This window comes from Bos grunniens, chromosome 22 (genome assembly GCF_055505025.1).
Source record: "Bos grunniens cultivar Pamir isolate PY7600 chromosome 22, Bosgru_T2T1.0, whole genome shotgun sequence".
In the NCBI taxonomy this organism is placed as follows: domain Eukaryota; kingdom Metazoa; phylum Chordata; class Mammalia; order Artiodactyla; family Bovidae; genus Bos; species Bos grunniens.
In genome coordinates this window covers 10315354-10337605 of record NC_141186.1, presented here as the reverse complement: position 1 = coordinate 10337605, position 22252 = coordinate 10315354, and the positions used below count along the sequence as shown (strand labels likewise).

At 39.8% G+C, this 22252-nt stretch overlaps 1 long non-coding RNA gene across 1 annotated transcript; it reads right to left on the bottom strand.

The window, feature by feature from the left end:
- Positions 1-3955: 3955 nt before the first annotated feature.
- Positions 3956-6948, bottom strand: LOC147348009 (uncharacterized). The gene is made up of 2 exons (XR_015150902.1): positions 6696-6948; positions 3956-5856 (listed from the first exon to the last, which is right to left on the bottom strand). It is a non-coding gene; the product is annotated as an uncharacterized LOC147348009 (long non-coding RNA).
- Between the last annotated feature and the right edge of the window lie 15304 nt (positions 6949-22252).

The following is a 22252-nucleotide window of genomic DNA, read 5'->3' as shown; positions in this document are numbered from 1 at the left end:
GAGACACAGGCTCGATTGGGTTGAAAAGATCCCCTGGAGAAGTAATGGCAACCCATTCCAATATTCTTGCCTGGGAAATTCCATGGACAGAGGAGCCTGGTGGACTACAGTCCATGGGGTTGCAAAGAGTTGGATGTGAATGAGTGACTGAGCACCCCCGCCCCACACACATATCCACAATCCTATTCATGAATCCATAGACCCCTGTTTAGGAAATTCTCATAGATGGAATATCTATTAAGTTTAACAACATATCTATCTATTTAAATTAAACAAAATATTACAATACAATTCTCAATAACGTAAGTAGTAAGAAAACTATGGAAATGGACAACATGATTAGGAAAATGAATATCTTCTGGGTGAACTGTTGGGAATGTTTTGAGAAGAATTGAGAAGAATTTAATTCAATTTGAGAAGAATTACTTTTTAAATTTCATTGTTAAAGAAGGCTCTCAGGTGGTTTTTAAGGGGGGGAAATGTTCGTTCCGTTGACTCTTTGTCAGAAATATTATAGGTTCCCCCATGAATTACGTGTGTTCTGAAATACCGCTTTGCAAATGCCACTCTATTCATAACCGGAAGCTCAGCGTGTTCCTTAGAGCTGAATTCCAGTTGGCAAGGCTTCAATTTTTCTAATTCCTCACCAACAGAAGTTTGTTTTTAAATTCTCATTAGGCCACAGCAGGTCTTTGAGGCCACAGGTTAAAACTCACTAAGGTTCTGGAACACAAATGCTTAGTTTCTTGTTTTTTAATTGCCAATTTCAACTTCTTTATGGCAGGTTACCTGGAGCTCAAATTTTATTTCCGGAACGGTCCTTTGAGTCACCAAACCCTGGGACATCCCTGAGCAAGAAATGCTATCGGGTAAAGAACAAGCAAATTTAATATGACAAATAACTTGTGCAGCCTAGCATAAAAAATCTGCGTAGGCATATGTATGTATTTAAATGCATATAGCTACATCTATTTATAAAATGCTGAAACCAACATCAACAAGTAAACCTGCAACAACAAGTTGGGAAATTAACTCTTGACAGGATTTATGCTGACTGGTGATTTGGATTCAGCACTTACCTTGTAGTTCATAACTTATTACCCTTTCATGCTAAACAGGGCAGAAACTGCTTTTACTTCTTCAACTTTCCAGACCTGTTTCCCCCAATTGTCTGGAAAATTTATATGGTAATTTTTCCTTAAAAGCATTTTATAGTTCAATTACATTCTTAATGCCAATGATTCTAATATATAGAATAAACACAGACATCCTTGCTTCACGACCCCAACCCTTCTCTTTTCATGGATAACCCTGTGAATAGATATAAGCGTGTCAGTCCCTTTTCTTGTACCTCATGTTTATAAATGTCTTTCTATTTTTCCTCATCAACAGTATTGTACTGCATCTGTTTTTCAGAGGCACACATGTTCACTTAGCAGCATGAGTAGGGAACATTTTGATGTTACTAAATTATATTTATTTCACTATTTTAATGGAAATAAATACTCAGTCGGATGGACACTCCATAACTAAACATTCCCTTTCTGAGGGGCATTAAAGTTGTTTCCATTATTCCATTATGTACAGTTCCACAATACACATCCCTGACTGTACAACTTTGTGCACACGCGGCAGCCTAGGCTGGTTCATGGATGGGCAACGTTTGCGTCCACACAAGGCTGCGGGCTCAGAAGAGGGCCCTCTCTGGTTTAATGTTTTGTTGTTACTGTCTTGAAGTTCTTGGTTATTTTTGAACAAGGGGCCTGCATTTTCCTTTTGCACTGAGCCCTACAATTTAAGTAGCCAGTCACATGGTGGTCTTTTGGAAAGATTAGAATAAAATTTCTGGGTCAAGGTGTGTGTATGCATTACATTTTGTTAGGTCCTGTCCAACTGCCCCCTTCTCTAATACTGTACTAACAGAAGGTGAGATAGTTCCTGTTCTCAGGACAATTTTTTTGGCCAATACAATGCACACACACACAGAAACATTTCATTGGTGGTTAGCATTTCATTTTTTGTTAATATTTCACTGTTATTTAGTCTGTTTGCCTGAATAGTGGAGTTAAGATCATAATAGGGTTGGATGAATAGTTTTTGACCCCATTGTTTTACTTTTTTTTCTGCCTCTCAAGTATTTTTCACCTTGTGGTGCTTGTTGAAGAGGACACCAACTCCCCTGGGAAGAACTGGAAATTCCAGCCAGCTGTAAGTACAGACCTGCAGGGGTCCTGGAGGAATTGAGCAGACAGAGATCTTGGCTACTGGGATCAGACCTGCTTTTGTGTCTGTTTTCATTGTAACCTTGGACAAGGTCCCTCATTTTTCTGAGCCTCAGTTTTCTCATTTATCAAATAGGAATAATTGTAATCCAGACCTCATTTGGCTGTTGGATTCAATGAAATAAATTATACATGGGCCACTCTGACTAGTGCTAGGTGTTACCTCACTGTAGTTTCGATTTGCATTTCTCTAGGGATGAGTGATGTTGAGCATCTTTTCACGTGTTTGTTGGCTGTGTGTATGTCTTCTTGTCTGTTTAGGTCTTCTGTCCATTTTTGATTGGGTTGTTTGTTTTTCTGGTATTGAGTTGCATGAACTGCTTGTGTATTTTGGAGATATATAATGGAATGCTGCTGCTGCCAAGTCACTTCAGTCGTGTCCGACTCTGTGCGACCCCAAAGACGGCAGCCCACCAGGCTCCCCCATCCCTGGGATTCTCCAGGCAAGAACACTCAGCCACAAAAAGGAATGCATTTGAGTCAGTTCTAGTAAGGTAGCTGAACCTAGATCCTGATATACTGAGTGAGGTAAGTCAGAACAAGAAAAACAAATATCATACAGTAATGCATATATATGGAATCTAGAAAAATGGTACTGATGAACTTATTTTCAGGGCAAGAACACAGGAGCAGACAGAGACAGCAGACTTGTGGACACAGTGTGGGAAGGAGAGAGTGGGATGGATGGAGCGAGCAGCACTGAACTATACATGACCATATATAAACAGAGAGCCAAGGGGAAGTTAGACGCTTACTCCTTGGAAGGAGTTATGACCAACCTAGACAGCATATTCAAAAGCAGAGACATTACTTTGCCAACAAAGGTCTGTCTAGTCAAGGCTATGGTTTTTCCTGTGGTCATGTATGGATGTGAGAGTTGGACTGTGAAGAAAGCTGAGTGCCAAAGAATGGATGCTTTTGAACTGTGGTGTTGGGGAAGACTCTTGAGAGTCCCTTGGACTGCAAGGAGACCCAACCAGTCCATTCTGAAGGAGATCAGCCTTGGGATTTCTTTGGAAGGAATGATGCTAAAGCTGAAACTCCAGTACTTTGGCCACCTCATGCGAAGACTTGACTCATTGGAAAAGACTGATGCTGGGAGGGATTGGGGGCAGGAGGAGAAGGGGATGACAGAGGATGAGATGGCTGGATGGCATCACTGACTCGATGGACGTGAGTCTGGGTGAACTCCAGGAGTTGGTGATGGCCAGGGAGGCCTGGCGTGCTGTGATTCATGGGGTCGCAAAGAGTCAGACACGACTGAGCGACTGAACTGAACTGAACTGAAGGGGAAGTTGCTGTATAACACAGGGAGCTCAGCGTGGCACCCTGTAATAACACAGGGAGCTCAACTTGGCACCCTGTAACAACCTAGAGGGGTGGGATGGGGTAGCAGATGGGAGGGAGGTTTAAGAGGGAGGGAACATATGCATACTTATGACTGATACATAGTGCTGTACGGCAGAAACTAACACAACCTTGTAAAGCAATTATCCTCCAATTAAAAATAAATTTAAAAAATTGTACATGAGGCTGGCTTTTTCGTAAGGCCCATAGGCTTAAGTAATCTTTCTCTTCTACTCACTCTCAAAACAGCTAAAATTCTTACCACCTGTAGAAAATACAGGGAAAAGCAAATACACATTCATCTCAGAAATTACAAAAAAATCTCATTTTTACCTGTGATGACATTTATAGACACTGGAAAGTTTTCATATACCTCCTAGATAAAGGTTATAGACACTGGAAAGTTTTCATATACCTCCTAGATAAAGGTTATAACCCAACAAGTCTTTTTTAAGAAGGGCTGGAGGGGTGGGGGACCCAGGAACATGCATTTTGTTAAGCATTTCAGGGGATTCTAATGCAGGTGGGTGATGCAACACACTTGGGAAATGCTGTCCTGGGAGCTGAATTTAAACTAATGTTTCTGATGCTGTTTAATTAAAAGACAGTAATAAAAACAAGTAATTGCTTTAGAGCTGCTCAAGTTTGCCTTTCCAGGTAAACGAGCAGAACTTCATGCCTGTCCTCACCACCTGTCTTCTTCCCGTCCCTACAATACTCACACTCTAGATATTCCAGATCTTACACATTCATACTTTTGCTCACACTGTTTTCTTTCCTGGAGTGTAAGCTCCTATTCATGCCTTAAGGCCCTACCGAAAAACCTCGTTCCCTCTGGGGGTGTCTATTGCCACACTCAGGCGGAATCCCAGGCTTTCCTCTTTGTGTCTTCGTGGCACACTTGTCCTTTGAATGAGTCTTTGTTTATATGACTATTGTTTCAGGGTTAAGCTGTGGCCTCCTTAAGGCTAGCGACTAAAGCTTGTTCATTTTTGTATTTCAGCTTCTGATGCAGGCGATTCCCACTGATACGCCGTCTTTCTCCAACTGTGTATGCGTCTATTTCCCGCTTCCAGTACTGGAGTCCTGGAATCTCCTCCCCATGCTTTGATCATTCCTTTAATGGTTTCTCATTCTCTGGTGAGTGCTTACATGCAGACGAGCTTCTTCCTACCAAAGGGATTTTGCACCTGCCATTCCTTTTGCCAAGAAAGTTCTGCCTGTAGATCTTCATGCAGCTTATTTTCTTCTCTTATTCAATTCAGTCTCTGCTCAGACTGTCCTCTAGAAGAAAGTTACTGACCACCCATTCCAAACCCATCACCAACCCACAAGTCACTCTGTTATCTTGGCCTGATTAATTTACTGTATGGTACTCCTCATCATCTGAAATTCTCCTGGGTATATATGCACTTCTTTACAGTCTGACTTAGACATGGTATTGCCATGGTGGTGCCAGTGGTAAAGACCCTGCCTGCCAATGCAGGAAACACAAGAGTTGTGGGTTTAATCCCTGGGTTGGGAAGATCCCCTGGAGTAGGAAATGGCAACGCACTCCAGGATTCTTGCCTGGAAAATTCCATGGGCAGAGAAGCCTGGTGATGGGGTCACAGAAAGTCAGACATGACTGAGCATGCATGCATGCAAAATAGAGAAGAGCCTTATTCATTTCTGCAACCTTGGCATGAAACACATACCTGCACAGACAGCAGACATTTGCAGTTCATTGAATCAGTAAACTGACTTTTTATGGACTGAAAGCCAAGGAGTGATCAGATCTCCAGAAGAGTTGTTACAGACACTGTTGGTGCCCAGCCAGCCTTCCCTTAATGACAGCCCACTCCTAACGTCCATTAGTGCTGGCAGTTAAAGCTGCCTCTTCTCCAAAGACCGGGAGTGCCCTGAACAGGGGATTATGCATCTCTTTGCCTGGGGCTGACGGTAGGCAATGACTGACTGGTATGGATGTGCAAAAGGCCAGCCCTTGCTTCTAGACAGGGAGACCTATGCAGTGTGATTTATGTGCCACAGCCTCCTATGGAGGAGGACAAATGTAGAGTTTCCAGAGATGATGTCTTCACTCAGTTCCTTTTCTTCCCTTCCATTATTCTCTCCTTCCTTTTCTTACAGATTTATCTTGAGAGCTCGTCCTCAATAAATCACTGGTATCTGCCTCCCTGTCTCAGGCTCTGCTCCTAGTGAGTCCATTCCATGACAGTGGTGTTCCCTGGAGGAAAATAAGAGCAAAAATCTATGTCTTTATTCCTAAGGGGGCAGGAAAATAAAGAGCTAGTCACAGATGCATCAGGAAGAAAGCCTGAGGTGAAACAATAATAGATTTAGGATTGGATGCTATTCATGTCCTGATGACCAAACTCCCTACCCAAAGTGAAATAAAGCAAATCTGATTCCCAGTTTTTTACTCTGGCCTCCAGTATCAATTACCAGACTGATGGGCTATTTTCTGATTCATAGATTTATTCAATAAAAAGTACATGTTGGGCATTGATTTCAGTGATAAGTTTTCAGTAGTGAATAAGACCAACAGTCTAGGCTCTGGGGCCAGAGAGTCTTCTCTCAAGCACATCCCAGCAATGACTCTAGACATGTCAGTGAACTTTCTGATCCTCATTTCCTCACATGAAAAGTATATCAATACCTGCTTTATGAGGTTAATATGGGGATTCAACCACTCAGCATGGCATTTAATAAGTTCCAACTTGGTGCTAGCAATTAGAGCTAGCATAAAAGACTATTTCTCTCCAAAAGTGATTCATGTGTTAGTATGGGAATCCCTCGATTCCTAACAAATTGAAAAATCAAATTCGATCAGGGGACAGAACATCTGGGAGCTCTTTGAGCTGTAATATGAAGTATCAATAGATTAAATTTAATACAACTAGATATATAAATGTATGCAAAAGCAGATATCATCTCACTCTCATTATAATATTGATGATGGTATCAGTTTTCAACATTTAAAGAAAATTTACAACAGGAAAATAATTAAGCTTAAAACGGAAGTATCTGTTTCTTCTGCAAGTTTGAGAAAAACAAAACAACAACCTTCTATTTTATGTCAGCGGTGTCCCCAGAAAATACTGAGTTCCTGAGGGAGGCTCACTTGGGAGCCTCTGATCTGAAGTCTCTCCTGGCTGCGGTCTACAAAGTAAGTAGCTGGAGGCTTTGTCTTTTCTTTCTTTCTGCAGTGGAAACTAGGGACAGGGATTACATCATTAGCTCAGGTGAATTTTATTTTTCGTATTAGCTAAGGCCCTGAAACGTTGCGGTGAATCAATGCTTTGCCAGTCAATTTCTGTTTTGTGTGAGAAAGTATTTAAAGAAAATAAAAATGTTTTGTCGAAGCTTACATAAATCAAAGTTCATTTTTGTTTTCAATGAGAACAACCTTCTGCCACTCCTTTCTTCTTGAATTATGGCCTGTCCTGTGTGGGTTATATAAATGTGTGCCCCAGAGATGATCCAGCTGGAATATGCCAGCTTTTCACAAGGCAGTTTGACCCAAAAACTGGGTGGCAAGGATGGAACCTACTGGATCCAGGTGTATGTGCTGCAGGAGGAAGGAACGACACCCTAGTTTGCTTTTTCCCTACACAGTTCCACAGGAAGTTATGATTTTCCTTAAGGAAGAGGGTTTGAAATAGAGAGGATTTTTCTGCTCTCAGAAAACAGAACACTCAGTAAGGTTCAACACCTTTCTCATGTGTCTGTGTCCTCATTTCCAGACTCTGGAAATGCTAATATAGGGATTAACATTAAGAGTTCTGTCCTACTTGGGGAGACACACTCTCCTTTTCCTCAGGGGTGTGTTTCATACACTGTGCCTGCCGGGAGGCTTACTGTACTAGTCAGTTACTTTGGATACAACGGCGGTGTTGCAGTCTCAAGGAGAAGCCTGAGCCTTTAGCAGCGACAAGGCAGCTGCCTACACACTTGCTCCTTCCCTGGAGAAGGGAACGTGGCCTGTCTCTGGTGTCCTCTGATCTGTGTTCCTCTTTGAGGGCTCCTGTCTGAGGGAACAGCTGCTCCTCCTGCCCTCCGGGACTCTGTGCACAAACAAAAGCTGAGGAGTTACAGGGGGAAGACTGTGGCAATAACCAGAGATGGTGAGTGCTTTAACTCAAGAGGCCAAAGGAGGTTCTTTGAGTTGGAATAAATACCTAAAACTTTTAACAGGTTCTTCTGTCTTTGGGGCCTGCCTATTACAACGTCATTGAAATGAAAAACAGTAGATTTCCATTTCCTTCTGGGAAAATTAGAGCCTGGGGATCCCACTTGATGATTTCCTTCCTCCTCCCCAACCCCTCCCCACGAAGAAGGCTTGAGTTTAGGGGCTTGAGTTCCTAGGAATGAACTTCCTCTCTGTTTATTCAATGTAAGAAATGGTATCTTTCACATCTGCCTTCCCTTCCTTCCCACCTAGGCTCTAAGTTGTTTGAGGACAGGGGTAAAAACCTGCCTTTTTATTTATATATCTTATGTCTAAACCTTAGTGGGTTGCTTTGGAAAGAACAGACGCTCATTCCTTATTGTTGAATGAACTTATGAAGGGAGGAAGCAAAAAATAAAGGAAGGAAAGGAGGGAGAAAAGGAAGGAAGGAGATTGTGGGGAGGAAGATCAGGTTTTGAGTAATTACCACATGCATAGCTCTGAGAACAGAAAAAGAAAATAAAAATAAAATTCCTTTATATATCATTACGAAGGATTACTATATTTCTGATTCCTCTTCTAAATGATTTGTATGCAATATATCCATTTACCCATACAGTATCCTTTTGAAGAAGATTTTCTCTCTTATCCTTATTTTATAGATAAGCAAGCTGAGACCTGAGCCAGAATACTTAAGAGTTAGGGCAGAAACACTGACCACTCAATTCCAAAGCTTCAACTTTAAATGTTATTATTAGAATTTTAGTCTACATTCTTTGCTTGATTTTTAACAATTTTTATTTTTGAGAGTCAGAAATTAACAAAATTGTAGACATAAATTTAGAGAAATATCAATAAAAATACTAAGAAAAAATGGTCTATACACCACAATTAAAAGCCCAAAATTGTCAAACTGGATAAACCAGCAAGCCCCAATATGTGATGCTAATACAAAATTCAATTTAAATAAAAAGAGACAACTAGGTTAAAATTATAAGGCTTGAAAAATATATACAACATTTATACTACAAAATATGTAGTGACCATCTTTAAATGAGATAAAGTATTGTTGTTGTTGTTCTTTAGTTACTAAGTCGTGTTTGACTTCTTTGTGACCCCATGGGCTATAGCCCACCAGGCTTCTCTGTCCATGGGATTTCCCAGGCAAGAATAATGGAGTGGGTTGCCATTTCCTTCTCTAGGGGATCTTCTTGACCCAGAGACTGAACCTGTTTCTCCTGCTATGGCAGGCGGATTCTTTACTGCTGCCATCAGGGAAGCCCTGAGACAAAGTATATTTTTGAACAAATATATTACCCTGGGTAAAGATGTTTCATAATGGTAAAGGGGTTAGTTCATCAAGAGAATATAGTAATCCTAAACTTTTATGCGCCTAATAAAAACCTACAGAAGACATTAAGCAAAAACAAATAAAAGTGAAAGGAGAAGTATACAAACCCACAATTATTTTCTGAAATTTTTAACTTCCTTTCTTAGAAATTGTTAGGGCAACTAGACTGAAAATCAGTAAGGATATGGGAGACTTGAACAAAACAGTGGACTCAAACTGGACCTAATTTACACTTATAAAGTGCTCAGAGTTGGACACAACTTAGGGACTAAGCAACGACAACAATCCAATAACAGAAGGAACACAAGCTTTTCAAGTACACATGGAACGTTTACTAAGATGGCAAAATTTTGGCCTTTGAAACAAGTCTCAATGAATTAAAAAGATTCAAAACATACAAAGATCACAATAGAACTTAAATTAGAAGTTAATATCAGAATGATCTCTAGGAAGTCCTCAATATCTGGAAACTAACATACTTTCAAATTAACTATGCATCAAATTAAAAAATCAAAAGGGAAACGAAATATCATTTCCTTTCTGTACTGCATGAAAATATAAACAACATGTCATAATGTGTGGTATGCAGCTACAGCAATATTCAAAGAGAACTGTATAGCACTAAATGTTAATATTAGAAGAAAAAAATGTCTCAACTCAGTTACCTCAGCTTCTACCTCAAGAAAGCAGAAAAAAAGAGCAAGTTAGATCAAAGCAAGCAAAATGAAGGAGAAAAAGAAAATAAGAATGGAGAGTAATGAATAAAATCAGAAAAACAAAAGAGAAAATCAATTAAACCAAAATCCAGAGTTTTGTGATCATCGTAATCAATAAACTAGTGCTCACGCTGGTCAAGGAAAAAAGAGACAGAGAGACAGAAGGTATATAAATTATCACCATCAGGAATGAAAGAAGTGACATCCCCACGGATTGTATAGATATTGATAGGATAACAGGCAAATATTTTGAACAACCTCAAGCCATTAAATTTTGCAAAGCAAATGAAATGGATAGATCCCTTGAGAGACAGACTGTCAAACTCATTCAAAAGGAACAGATAATCTAGTACCTTTAAATCTATTAGAGAAATTGAAAACTCCAGACTCAGATGGATTCACTGGTGAATTCTACCAAACATTTAAAAGAGGAAATATTAACAATTCTAAAAACCCCTTTCATAAATTTTAAGAGGAGAGACTACTTTGCAACTCGTTTTATGAGGTCAGTGTTTTCCTGACAACAAAACCAGGCAAATATATTACATGGAAAGAAAGCTAAATACTAACATCCCTCATGAGCACAGATGCAAAGTAATTTTAGTAAATGAAACAGTATCAAAAGGCAATTGCATCCTGACCAAGTGGAGTTTATCCTAGGAATGCAAGGTTAGTTGAAGAAGCAATCTATATAATTTACTATATTGAGAGATTGAAAAAGGAAAAACAAACAAACAAAAAAGATGTGATCATCTCAATAGAGAAAAAGCATTTGGCAAAGTCCATAATCCATTCTGGATCAAAGCTCTCATCAAACCTCAAAAGGTAGAAAACATCCTTAACTTGAAAAAAGGCATTTGCAAAAAGTATATAGCTACTACAATATTTAGTAGTGGAAGACAGTGCTTTCCTCCCAAGAAAAAGAACAAAGCAGGAATGTGTCTCTTCATCACTTTTATTCAGCATTGTACTGGAGATTCTAGTTTGTGCAATGTGCAATAGAAATTAAATGAAATGCATCTGGGTTGGCAGGGGAAAAGTGAAATTATTTTTATTTGGAGACAACATGATTATTTGTACAGAAAAAATCCTACAGATCTACTAAAAACCTACTAGAAAAAATGACTAAGTTTAGTAATTTTCCAACATCAATATACAAACTTTAACAGTATTTCCTTATTCTAGCAACACATAATCTGAAAATGGAATTGAAAGTGCCATTTACCATTGCATTAGACGTTGCAGTTGTTGGGGAAAGTTCTGCAGCTAGGACGCCCCCCCCCCCGCCCTCTTTCTGAGTTAGGTGTCCTGGAGACTGAGCTATTTTCAGCACTGCCTTCACTTGTCCGCAGTCCAGAGGGCTCAGTTCCTGCTCTGACAACTCCACCAATACTGTGCTCATCAATATTGCCAACAGCCTCCATGTGGACCAGTATATTTCCCCATATAAAAATGACTGTTTCATAGTTTTCAAGGCAGAAGCCTGGTGTGCCTCCCTTTGCCTGGCAAAGCCATAAGGCTATCCTTTTTAACTTCGTGCCCCCTCCCACCCTGCAACCAGTAAATAAATAAATAAAAATTACCCTTCTTTCTTAATCTCTTTATTGACTCTCTTGGTTCTTTTAATACCACTAGGAAACATTTCAATAAATTTTGTGGATTACATTCTGGAATGATCTCCATGATTATGATGTTTCCTTTGTTCATTAAGTGTGCACTGATGCTGAAACTGAAGCTCCAATACTTTGGCCACCTGATGCAAAGAACTGACTCATTGGAAAAGACCCTGATGCTGGGAAAGATTGAAGGCAGGAGGAGAAGGGGGACAACAGAGGATGAGATGGTTGGACGGCATCACCGACTTGATGGACATGAGTTTGAGTAAGCTCCGGGAGTTGGTGATGGACAGGGAGGCCTGGCGTGCTGCAGTCTATCGGGTCGCAAAGAGTCAGACACGACTGAGTGACTGTGCACAGATTTAGCCATTGAATTTTTTTTTTAATTTTATTTTTAAACTTTACATAATTGTATTAGTTTTGCCAAATATCAAAATGAATCCGCCACAGGTATACATGTGTTCCCCATCCTGAACCCTCCTCCCTCCTCCCTCCCCATACCCTCCCTCTGGGTCGTCCCAGTGCACTAGCCCCAAGCATCCAGTATCGTGCATCGAACCTGGACTGGCATCTCGTTTCATACATGATATTTTACATGTTTCAATGCCATTCTCCCAGATCTTCCCACCCTCTCCCTCTCCCACAGAGTCCATAAGACATTGAATTTTAAGTATTGTATTAAAAATGCACTTATATTGTGGGGATGATATGCCCAAAAGAATGCTTGTTCTAGGGGAAATATACGTGCTTCCCATGAATATGTGCTACAGCAGCGTGGGGCAGGGGTGGCACTCTACGTGGGAAGAGCATGGACTAAACATGAAGACAGAAAGTAGCTAAGTGGGTAAAATATTTATCTGGCCTTCTATTTTTGAATAATTTGGTGTCTAATTCATAGTTTTCTTGTCTAATTCTCTTCCTGCTATGATCCAAGATGACAAATGCCTGAATGAATGACTCAAACATCTTGAGTTCATATTCAATGATCTCCCACGGCCACATCCTGAACCTTGCAATCCCTGGAATCTGCTCCTTTGCCTCTAAGCCATAAATTTAGATTTTCCAGTTGCTGACCACAATTTCCAGGCATTTCAGCCTGCTCAGGGAGTTTCTCCCATATCCTCTACCCTTTGATCTCATCTAATTCCCCCAGTCTCTCTAACTTCTATTTAACTCCTTCTTCTGTCTCTGATACCCTTAAACGTTGCCTCTGTCACTCTTTAGACTGACAACATTCTCGGTTTCCTCCACCATCTGACCTTTGGTGCATCTCCGTGTGCTCAGACTTTCCAGTGCCTCCGAACTGATCTGATTTCTGGACAAGTAAACATCAAGACATACACACCCAGTAAACTCACATGCATATGCAGGACATGTGTTTCTAATCTACCACACCATCTTACTCTGTGTGTATGGGGTATTGTATATGTCTGAGTGTGATACATGTGCAGTGTTGGGGCTTCTTATGTTCTCAGTCCAGGCTGTCTTGTTTTCTGGTGTGGAGGTACTTGGAAAAACAGCTTTGTGATTAGAAGAATGTCTGGTTAGCATGACACGTGAACAAGAGTAATGGTCCTTGTGACCGAGTTATTTTTACCAAGCAGACGATTTTGTCATCATTTCTCCAGGGCACCCACTTGCCTTAGGGCTGAATGGACACCACAATATTTGCTTCCCTAACTTCATTCCTTTTCCCAGTGTTTCTTAGTCTAGACAATTGCTTCTTCTTGGACCATTCATGTTTAGAGGTATTTCTAGCCTCACTCAGGATGATGTCAAATCTTGCTGACCCTGGAATCATTTTATCTCTTTAAGGTAACTTCGCATATTTCTGTTTTGATCCCTTAACATGTTGATTTTTTATTTTGGTACTTATTTCCAAATTCTAGGGTTCTTCTTATGTACTTACTGACGCATACAAACAAGCACTCACACACACACATTCATGGGCACAGAATGTTCACAAATAATTAGACAACTATGTTCAATCCAAAAGGATGAAGGGTTTCACCAACTACATATTTTATGATAGCACACACACAGATGTCATCAACTTAGTTAAATGACACAGTGAGTCACCGGAAACCAGTGGCACTAAAGGAAATAGGGGATATTTCACACTTTTTGACAAGCTATGATTGCAGCTCATGCTCAGATGCAGAAGGATAATGTGCACAACCTGGAGGTAATGGCTGCTCCCCTCTTCCCTTTTGGTCTCTGAACTGTTTTATGTGCAGCTGTCACTATACATCACACAGCAAATTGGAAGCCAAGTCTGTTGCAAATGAATGTCTGAAGAATGCAGATAAAACTGGGGACAAGGACCTCTCTACCTTAGAAACTTGCATATAAAAAAAAATAACATATTTCCTGGATTCCTGGTTCACATGAGGTTTTGAGGATCAATTCAAACATTTGCTGAGAACCAAGTAGGTGAAAAGTGCTGAGGCAGATACTGAAGGAGAGGCTCAGATAAGTACAACTTGGGTCACTGAAAGAGGGAAAAAAAGTGCTCACAAAGCAGTAGTTGATGAGTAAATACTTCAGAAAAAAACCCATATCATAAATATATCATATATATGTATATATAGATACTATAATCCTAGAAGAAGCAGATCTACGTTTGTCAATTGGTTGATTGACAGTAGACTCTAGTCAGTTTTTAAGGATCTGATCTCCCAAACTTCTCCTTTATAATTACTAAGAAAACTTAAAGTCATCTGTCTACGGTCTGCATGGATATGATCTCACTTTAGGTTTTTGGTGAATTTATGTTACCTAAACTAACCCTTAAGTGCATAAGCTCTAAAATAGAAACTTTAGGCAGCAGGAGAAGGGATGAGCTTCACCCTCCCCCAAAAAGCTGTGCTGTGCTGTGCTCAGTCGTGTCTGATACTTTGCGACCCCATGGACTGTAGCCCTCCAAGTTCCTCTGTCCGTGGAATTCTCCAGGCAAGAATCCTGGAGTGCGTTGCCATTTCCTCCTCCAGGGGATCTTCCCAACCCAGGGATCAAACCCAGGTCTCCAGCACTGCAGGGGGTCTTTTTACCATCTGAGTGACCAGGGAAGTCAGACCCCAAGAAGGAGTGGAGCCATTAATAACATGCATCCTACAACCACTTACAAAGGATTATAGATTGTTTTCCTTCAACCCCATAGCTCTGATTTAAGAACAGTATGAAAACTGAGGGGATGGGTCACTCCAAGGAGGATAACAACATGGGATAGGCAAAGATAATATATTCTTCAAGTGCCCTGAAGCTTAGGATATTTGAATCCCTGTCAGAAATGGCCATATGAATTACACACTAGTCTATTGCCTATTGCATGAAATCTATTTATCTATCTAAATCTATCATCTAGCAAATGAAAGTTTCTGATTATTATAGAGGGTAGAGTTAGCTATAATTTATCTTTTCTTTCAGAAATTCCATCCTAACTTGACTTTTATTCAGTTCCTATTATTCCCTGAGAATGCTGCTGACAAGCATGACATGGCAGTCAGTCAGTCCAATCTTTTGCTCTTCATTTGTTTACTCATTCACTCATTCATACAGAGCTGTTCAGGTTCAGGGGACAATGATATGAAAGACATAGCCTTCACTCCCCAGTAGGTTTAGAGTAGTGAGTCGGACAGATAAATGAGTAAATGACTCAAGGGAAATTATGCAAATAATGAGACAAGATTATAAGAGTTTAAAGGAAGATCAGCTGAGCTAGAACTGCAAGTGTCAGAGATGGGAAGACCTCCCAGAGAAGACGGCATCTGAGGTGTGTTTGGAGGGAGGAAAAGAGCCAAAGACATATTCTTGAGAAGAGTGGTATCATATGCAAGGTCCTGTGTGACAAATATGTTTTTGAACCTTTGAAACATGAAAGGCTATTTGGGGACTGTGAAGAGATGAGGTTTGAGAAGAAAGGTAGGGATCAGATGAGGATTGTCTTGTAATCTGATAAAGTGAACTGAATCCCATAGAGGGAAACAGAAGGCTAAGTATGATCAGAGCTGCATTTGGAAGGACCCATCGGGCAGCAGGAAGCTGAACTGATTGGGGAGTGATGAGAGGGAGGCACAGAGATGAGTTAGGAAGCTGTTAACAACATCCAGGGAGGAAAGATGAAGGCCTGAATGCAGGCAGGATGATGGAAAGGAAAGCAACACCCTGAGGGATGTTGAAGAGAATGAAATGGAAATGGGAGTAATAAAGACTCACTGGTTTAATGGAAGAAATGTCCTTTTCCCTCCATTTAATGCCTAGTATAAGTCTTTACATACAGTAGGTGGTCAAAATTTGTGAAAAGTGGGAAAAACATGTTTGATGTGCATGTCACCTAGATGCCTGTGTAATTCTTTTAAGGATTGTTGATGATGTTATTACCCAGTTTTTTGGACGAGGAAGGTGAAGCTTAAGAGTAAATAACTTTCCCAAAGTCACATAACCATACCTGCCTTATAAGCCATTAAATTCCATTACTGTATGCAGAACCTTCAAGTAGTAGTAGTAATAATGATTGTACATATCATAGAGAAAACTTTGAACAAAAGGCATAGCAGTTTGACGAAGAAAAACAAATGGCAAATTAATAAGAAAAAATGTTCAATCTCACTATTCAAAGTAGTACAAATCTCAAGTATTTCAATAGTGCCATGTTCACAAGAGAGCAAATTCAAAAATTAAGGATGTATGATGTCTTCTTTAAAATTTATCAAGTGGGCAAGTATTTTTTTAATAAAATGATACATGCAATATTTAAAACCTGGGGAACATACATATTTGGACGGTAATACAGTTTTAAAATAGATTTTTAAAGAATTTATTAATTTATTTGATTTTTACTGTGCAGGGTCTTCACTGCATGTGGGCTTTTTTCTCTGGTTGTGGTGGGTGGGGGCTGCTCTCTAGTGGTGGTGCACAGGCTTCTCACTGCCGTGGCTTCTCTTGTTGCAGGGCACAGGCTCTAGGGCAAGCAGACTTCCGTAGTTGAGGCTCTTGGGCTCTAGAGGACAGGCTTAATAGTTGTGGCATCTGGGATTAGCTGCCTCAAGGCATGTGGGATCTTCCTGGAGCAGCGATTGAACCTGTGTCCCTTGCATTGGCAGGTGGATTCTTTACCACTGAGCCACCAGGGAAGTCCTGGTAATACACTTAAAGACAAATTATAAAGTATAGCAAATACATCGAAAGGTTTATGAATCAAAGGTACATCGCCTGATGTGCTTTCATAAGAAAAATATACTGTTGAATGCTGACAGCATTCCAGAAGCTTCCCACTCACCATCATCTTCCTATCCAAAGGTCACCTCTCTCCTTCCTTTAACATCATAAATTTATTTTGCCTATTTGTGGATTTTGTATAAATGCAATAGTCTGGTCTTGCCTCCTTTATTCAAGGTTATGTTTGTGACATTGACCCACAGTGTGGGGATGTGGCAGCACTTTGTTTCACTGTTGTTGCTCTGTAGCATTTATAGGGATATATCATGATTGATATATTGTTGTTCTATTGCTACCTAACAGAAGCAGAAGGTATTAAGAAGAGGTGGCAAGAATACACAGAACTGTACAAAAAAGATCTTCACAACCCAGATAATCAAGATGGTGTGATCACTGAGTACATCCTGGAATGTGAAGTCAAGTGGGCCTTAGGAAGCATCACTACGAACAAAGCTAGTGGAAATGATGGAATTCCAATTGAGCTATTTCAAATCCTAAAAGATGATGTTGTGAAAGTGCTGCACTCAATATGCCAGCAACTTTGGAAAACTCAGCAGTGGCTGCAGGACTGGAAAAGGTCAGTTTTCATTCCAATCCCTAAGAAAGGCAATGCCAAAGAATGCTCAAACTACCACACAATTGCACTCATCTCACATGCTTTGCTATGCTCAAAATTCTCCAAGCCAGGCTTCAACAATACGTGAACCGTGAACTTCCTGATGTTCAAGCTGGTTTTAGAAAAGGCAGAGGAACCAGAGATCAAATTGCCAACATCCGCTGGATCACTGAAAAAGCAAGAGAGTTCCAGAAAAACATCTACTTCTGCTTTATTGACTTTGTCAAAGCCTTTGACTGTATGGATCACAATAAACTGTGGAAAATTCTGAAAGAGATGGGAATACCAGACCATCTGACCTGCCTCCTGAGAAATCTGTATGCAGGTCAGGAAGCAACAGTTAGAACTGGACATGGAACAACAGACTGGTTCCAAATAGGAAAAGGAGTATGTCAAGGCTGTATATTGTCACCCTGCTTATTTAACTTCTATGCAGGGTATATCATGAGAAACGCTGGGCTGGAGGAAGCACAAGCTGGAATCAAGACTGCCAGGAGAAATATCAATAACCTCAGATATGCAAATGACACCACCCTTATGGCAGAAAGTGAAGAAGAACTAAAGAGCCTCTTCATGAAAGTGAAAGAAGAGAGTGAAAAAGTTGGCTTAAAGCTCAACAATCAGAAAACAAAGATCATGGTATCCGGTCCCATCTCTTCATGGGAAATAGATGGGCAAACAGTGGAAACAGTGTCAGACTTTATTTTTTTGGGCTCCAAAATCACTGCAGACGGTGATTGTAGCCATGAAATTAAAAGACACTTACTCCTTGGAAGGAAAGTTATGACCAACCTAGATAGCATATTAAAAAGCAGAGACATTACTTTGTCAACAAAGGTCTGTCTAGTCAAGGCTATGGTTTTTCCAGTAGTCATGTATGGATGTGAGAGTTGGACTATAAAGAAAGTTTATAAAGAAAGTTGGACTATAAAAATTGTGGACCTTATATCTTTTAAAATTTGCAGCATAAATCAAAACCACAATGAGGTACCATCTCACGCTGGTCAGAACGGCTGCTATCAAAAAGTCTACAAACAATAAATGCTGGAGAGGATGTGGAGAAAAGGGAACCCTCTTACACTGTTGGTGAGAATGCAAATTAGTACAGCCACTATGGAGAACAGTGTGGATATTTCTTAAAAAACTGGAAATAGAACTGCCATATGACCCAGCAATCCTACTACTGGGCATACACATTGAAGAAACCAGAACTGAAAGAGACATGTGTACCTCAGTGGTCATTGTAGCACTGTTTACAATAGCCAGGACATGGAAGCATGGATGTCCATCAGCAGATGAATGGATAAGAAAGTTGTGGCACATATATACAATGGACTATTACTCAGCTATCAAAATAACACATTTGAGCCAGTTCTAATGAGGTGGATGAAACTGGAGCCTATTATTTAGAGTGAAGTCAGTCAAAAAGAAAAACATTAATATGCAATATATGCATAGATATGCATATTTTAACACATATATATGGAATTTAAAAAGATGGTAATGATGACCTTATATGCAAGACAGCAAAAGAGACACAGATGTAAAGAACAGACTTTTGGACTCTGTGGGAGAAGGTGAGGGTGGGATGATTTGAGACAACAGCATTGAAACATGTATATTACCGTGTATGAAATAGATGCCCAGTCCAAGTTCGATGAATGAAACAGGGCACTCAAAGCCAGTGCACTGGGACAATCCAGAGGGATGGGGTGGGGAGGGAGGTGGAAGGGGGGGTTTGGGACAGTGACATATGTATACCTATGGCTGGTTCATGTCAATGTATGGCAAAAACCACCACAATATTGTAAAGTAATTAGCCTCCAATTAAGATAAATTAAGGAAAAAATTAAAAAAATAAAATTTGCAGCATATATATATATAAAAGCCTTTTTTTATATGTCTATTCTAGATATCTTCTCCCATTCTTTGGGATGCCCTTCCAATATCTTAATAAAACAATTTTAAGGACAAAATTCTTAATTTTAATCTAACCTATTACTTTTTTACTTTTTGGTAAGTGCTCTGTTTCCTGTTCAAGAAAACTTTTTCTATTCCAAAGTCATGAATAAACTATCATAATTTTCTTCTAAAACCATTATTATTTTACCTTTCATATTCAGATTAAATATCTCTAGTATTGATTTTTGTTTAAGTTAGGCATCAAAATTCATTTTTCTATATGAATATGTAACTGACATAGCATTATTTCTTTGAGATGACTACCTTTCTCTCACTGTTATGAAAGAACTTCTTTTACTTAAATCAAATGTTCATGTCTTTGTCTGTTTCTAGAATATTCTGTTCTATTTGCCTTTTGGTATGTCTTGCTTCCATAACACACTATCTCAATTATTGCAAAATGAAAATGTTAGTTGCTCAGTTGTGTCCAACTCTTTGTGACCCTGTGGACTGCAGTCCGCCAGGCTCCTCTGTCCATGGGATTCTCCAGGCAAGAATACTGGAGTGGGTTGCCTTACCCTTTTCCAAGTATCTTCCCCACCCAGGGATCAAAACTGGGGCTCCCGTATGGCAGGCAGATTCTTTACCATCTGAGTCACCAGGGAAGATCCTCAATTAATGGAGCTTAATAGCAAGTCCTGATGTGTGGTAGTATAAGTTCTCTAACTCACTCTTAGAATTTCACCCTCAAGACTGTCATAGGCACTTTTAGTTCTTTGGATTTTCATCTAATTATTAGAATTAGCTTGTCAACTGAAAAAACAAACAAACAACCTGCTTAGATTGTGACTGGAACTTCTTCGTCTTTAGATCAATTTAAAGGTGCTCCAGGCGGCACTAGTGGTAAAGAACTCGACTGCCAGTGCAGGAGACATAAGAGACGTGGGTTCAATCCCTGGGTCAGGGATATCCCCTGGAGGAGGGCATGTCAACCCACTCCAGTATTCTCGCCTGGAGAATCCCATGGACAGAAGAGCCTGGCAGGCTACAGTCCGTAGGGTGGCAAAGGGTTGGGCATGACTGAAGCAACTTAGCAGCAGCAGCAGAAAAGGCAATTTAAGTCTTTGCAACATGAATCTTCATATCCATAAATTTGTATAGCCCTGTTTATTCAGGTGTTAGGTCCTCTTGAAAAAATGTTTTGTAGCTTTCAATGTAGTGATATTACAAATCTCTTAGACTGATGTCTAGGTATCTGATATGTTTTGAAATATATTGAATTATATCATTCACCAAATTTTATTTTCTAATTCATCGCTTGGAAATAAAATTGGTTTGATACATTGATCTTGTACCCAGTGATTTTGCTAAATGCACTTATTATTTCTAACAGGTTTTAGATTTGTTTGGATTATCTGAGCTTTGTCTTTTTGCTTTCCAGTTGTTTTTTCTGAAGACATTTGGTTTTGAGAGTTATTTGGGCTGCCCCTGCTGTCAAAGCCTCCTGTTATTCTTTTGCTTTATTATCTCTATTTTGAACCCTTGTATTTCCTCTTTGAGGTCTTATTTCATAGAGACTGTGTCTATTTTTTGGATAATTTTATAAAGATGTGTTTATCCATTAAGTCTCATGGCATAATTTATTATTTTTGATATAAGTAATTTGTTGCCTTTGTTGCTGTTCGGTCACTAAGTTATGTCCAACTCTTTGCAACCCAATGGACTGGAGTACACCAGGCTTCCCTGTCCTTCACTCTCTTCTGGAGTTTGATCAAACTCATGCCCACTGTGTTGGTGATACCTACAGCCATCTCATCCTCTGTCATTCTTTTGCCTTAAGCTCAGAGAAAGACTTCTTGGTGCTACAAGTAATTTTGAGTAGCCCTGGTGCCTTAGGTAAAGCATCTGCCTGCAATGCAGGAGACCTGGATTTGATCCCTGGTTTGGGAAGATGCCCTGGAGAAAGGAATGGCAACTCGCTCCAATATTCTACTAGGAAATCCCATGGCTAGAGGAGCCTAGTGGACTTCAGTCTATTGGGTCGCAATGAGTTAGACACGACTGAGTGACTAACACTTTCATTTTCACATATTGTTTATTTCTCTACAGCACTTGCACAGCTGTTTGACACCTACTTTTTTTTCCCCCTTATCCCCTCCTTCTCTCCCTCCTTCCTTCACATAACAATGTCTGGCATCTGCCTTGTATTGCTGGTTCATCTTTCTGCCTTATCAATCTTCAGTAGCAGGTAGAATCTTTCCCTGGGGAGGTTTGGAGAAGCTCCTGCTTCCTTTGCCAAATCTAGTCGATGCATCCTCCTCTCAGTTTCTGCTTCCTGGACTCAATATTTATGGCATCATGAAGCCCTTCTTCATAGAAAAGTTCATCAGTGTGGCTGCATTCTAGCTTATCAAAGATCTTATTCTATTTTTTTTTTTTTTTGCTTTTTATTGTCCTCTTTCATCGGTTTCAGGGAAAACAGGAGGACAGAGGCATCTTTACTGTTTCTAAATATACATTGATTGCTTAAACATATATAAAATTTTACACAAAAATTTTATCGTATGTGCACAGTACAAAACTCACTAAGATCTGGAAGGATTTTGAATACTGGAAGGGATAAAAATAGCACTTTGTAGGCTGGAGGCTTGAAATAATAAAACTGACTTGAACTATCTGGGACTCAATTAAGTATGTTTTCTCACTGTTGCTTTACACTCTTCCATGAAAAACAAATGAATGCTTCTGAGAGATTCAGAAAGGCATTTCAAAGTTTATATTGCTCTGTTTTACTGACTGATCTCTTTTTATTTGTTTCCTGTGTGCAATTTTTGCTCACATAAACACAGCCATTTGATGTTGCAATTGAGGCAATCCCCTTTTCTTTAAATCCTTGTTGATCTATTATGCAGGAAGAAGGGTTTTATCTTTCCATGAACAGATGGTGAAAATGTTGATCTGGTTGCAACTAACCTTCAGCTCTTGCTACAGCAAGTGCTACGTGTCGTTTCGCAGAAAGTAGAAAATTTACCAT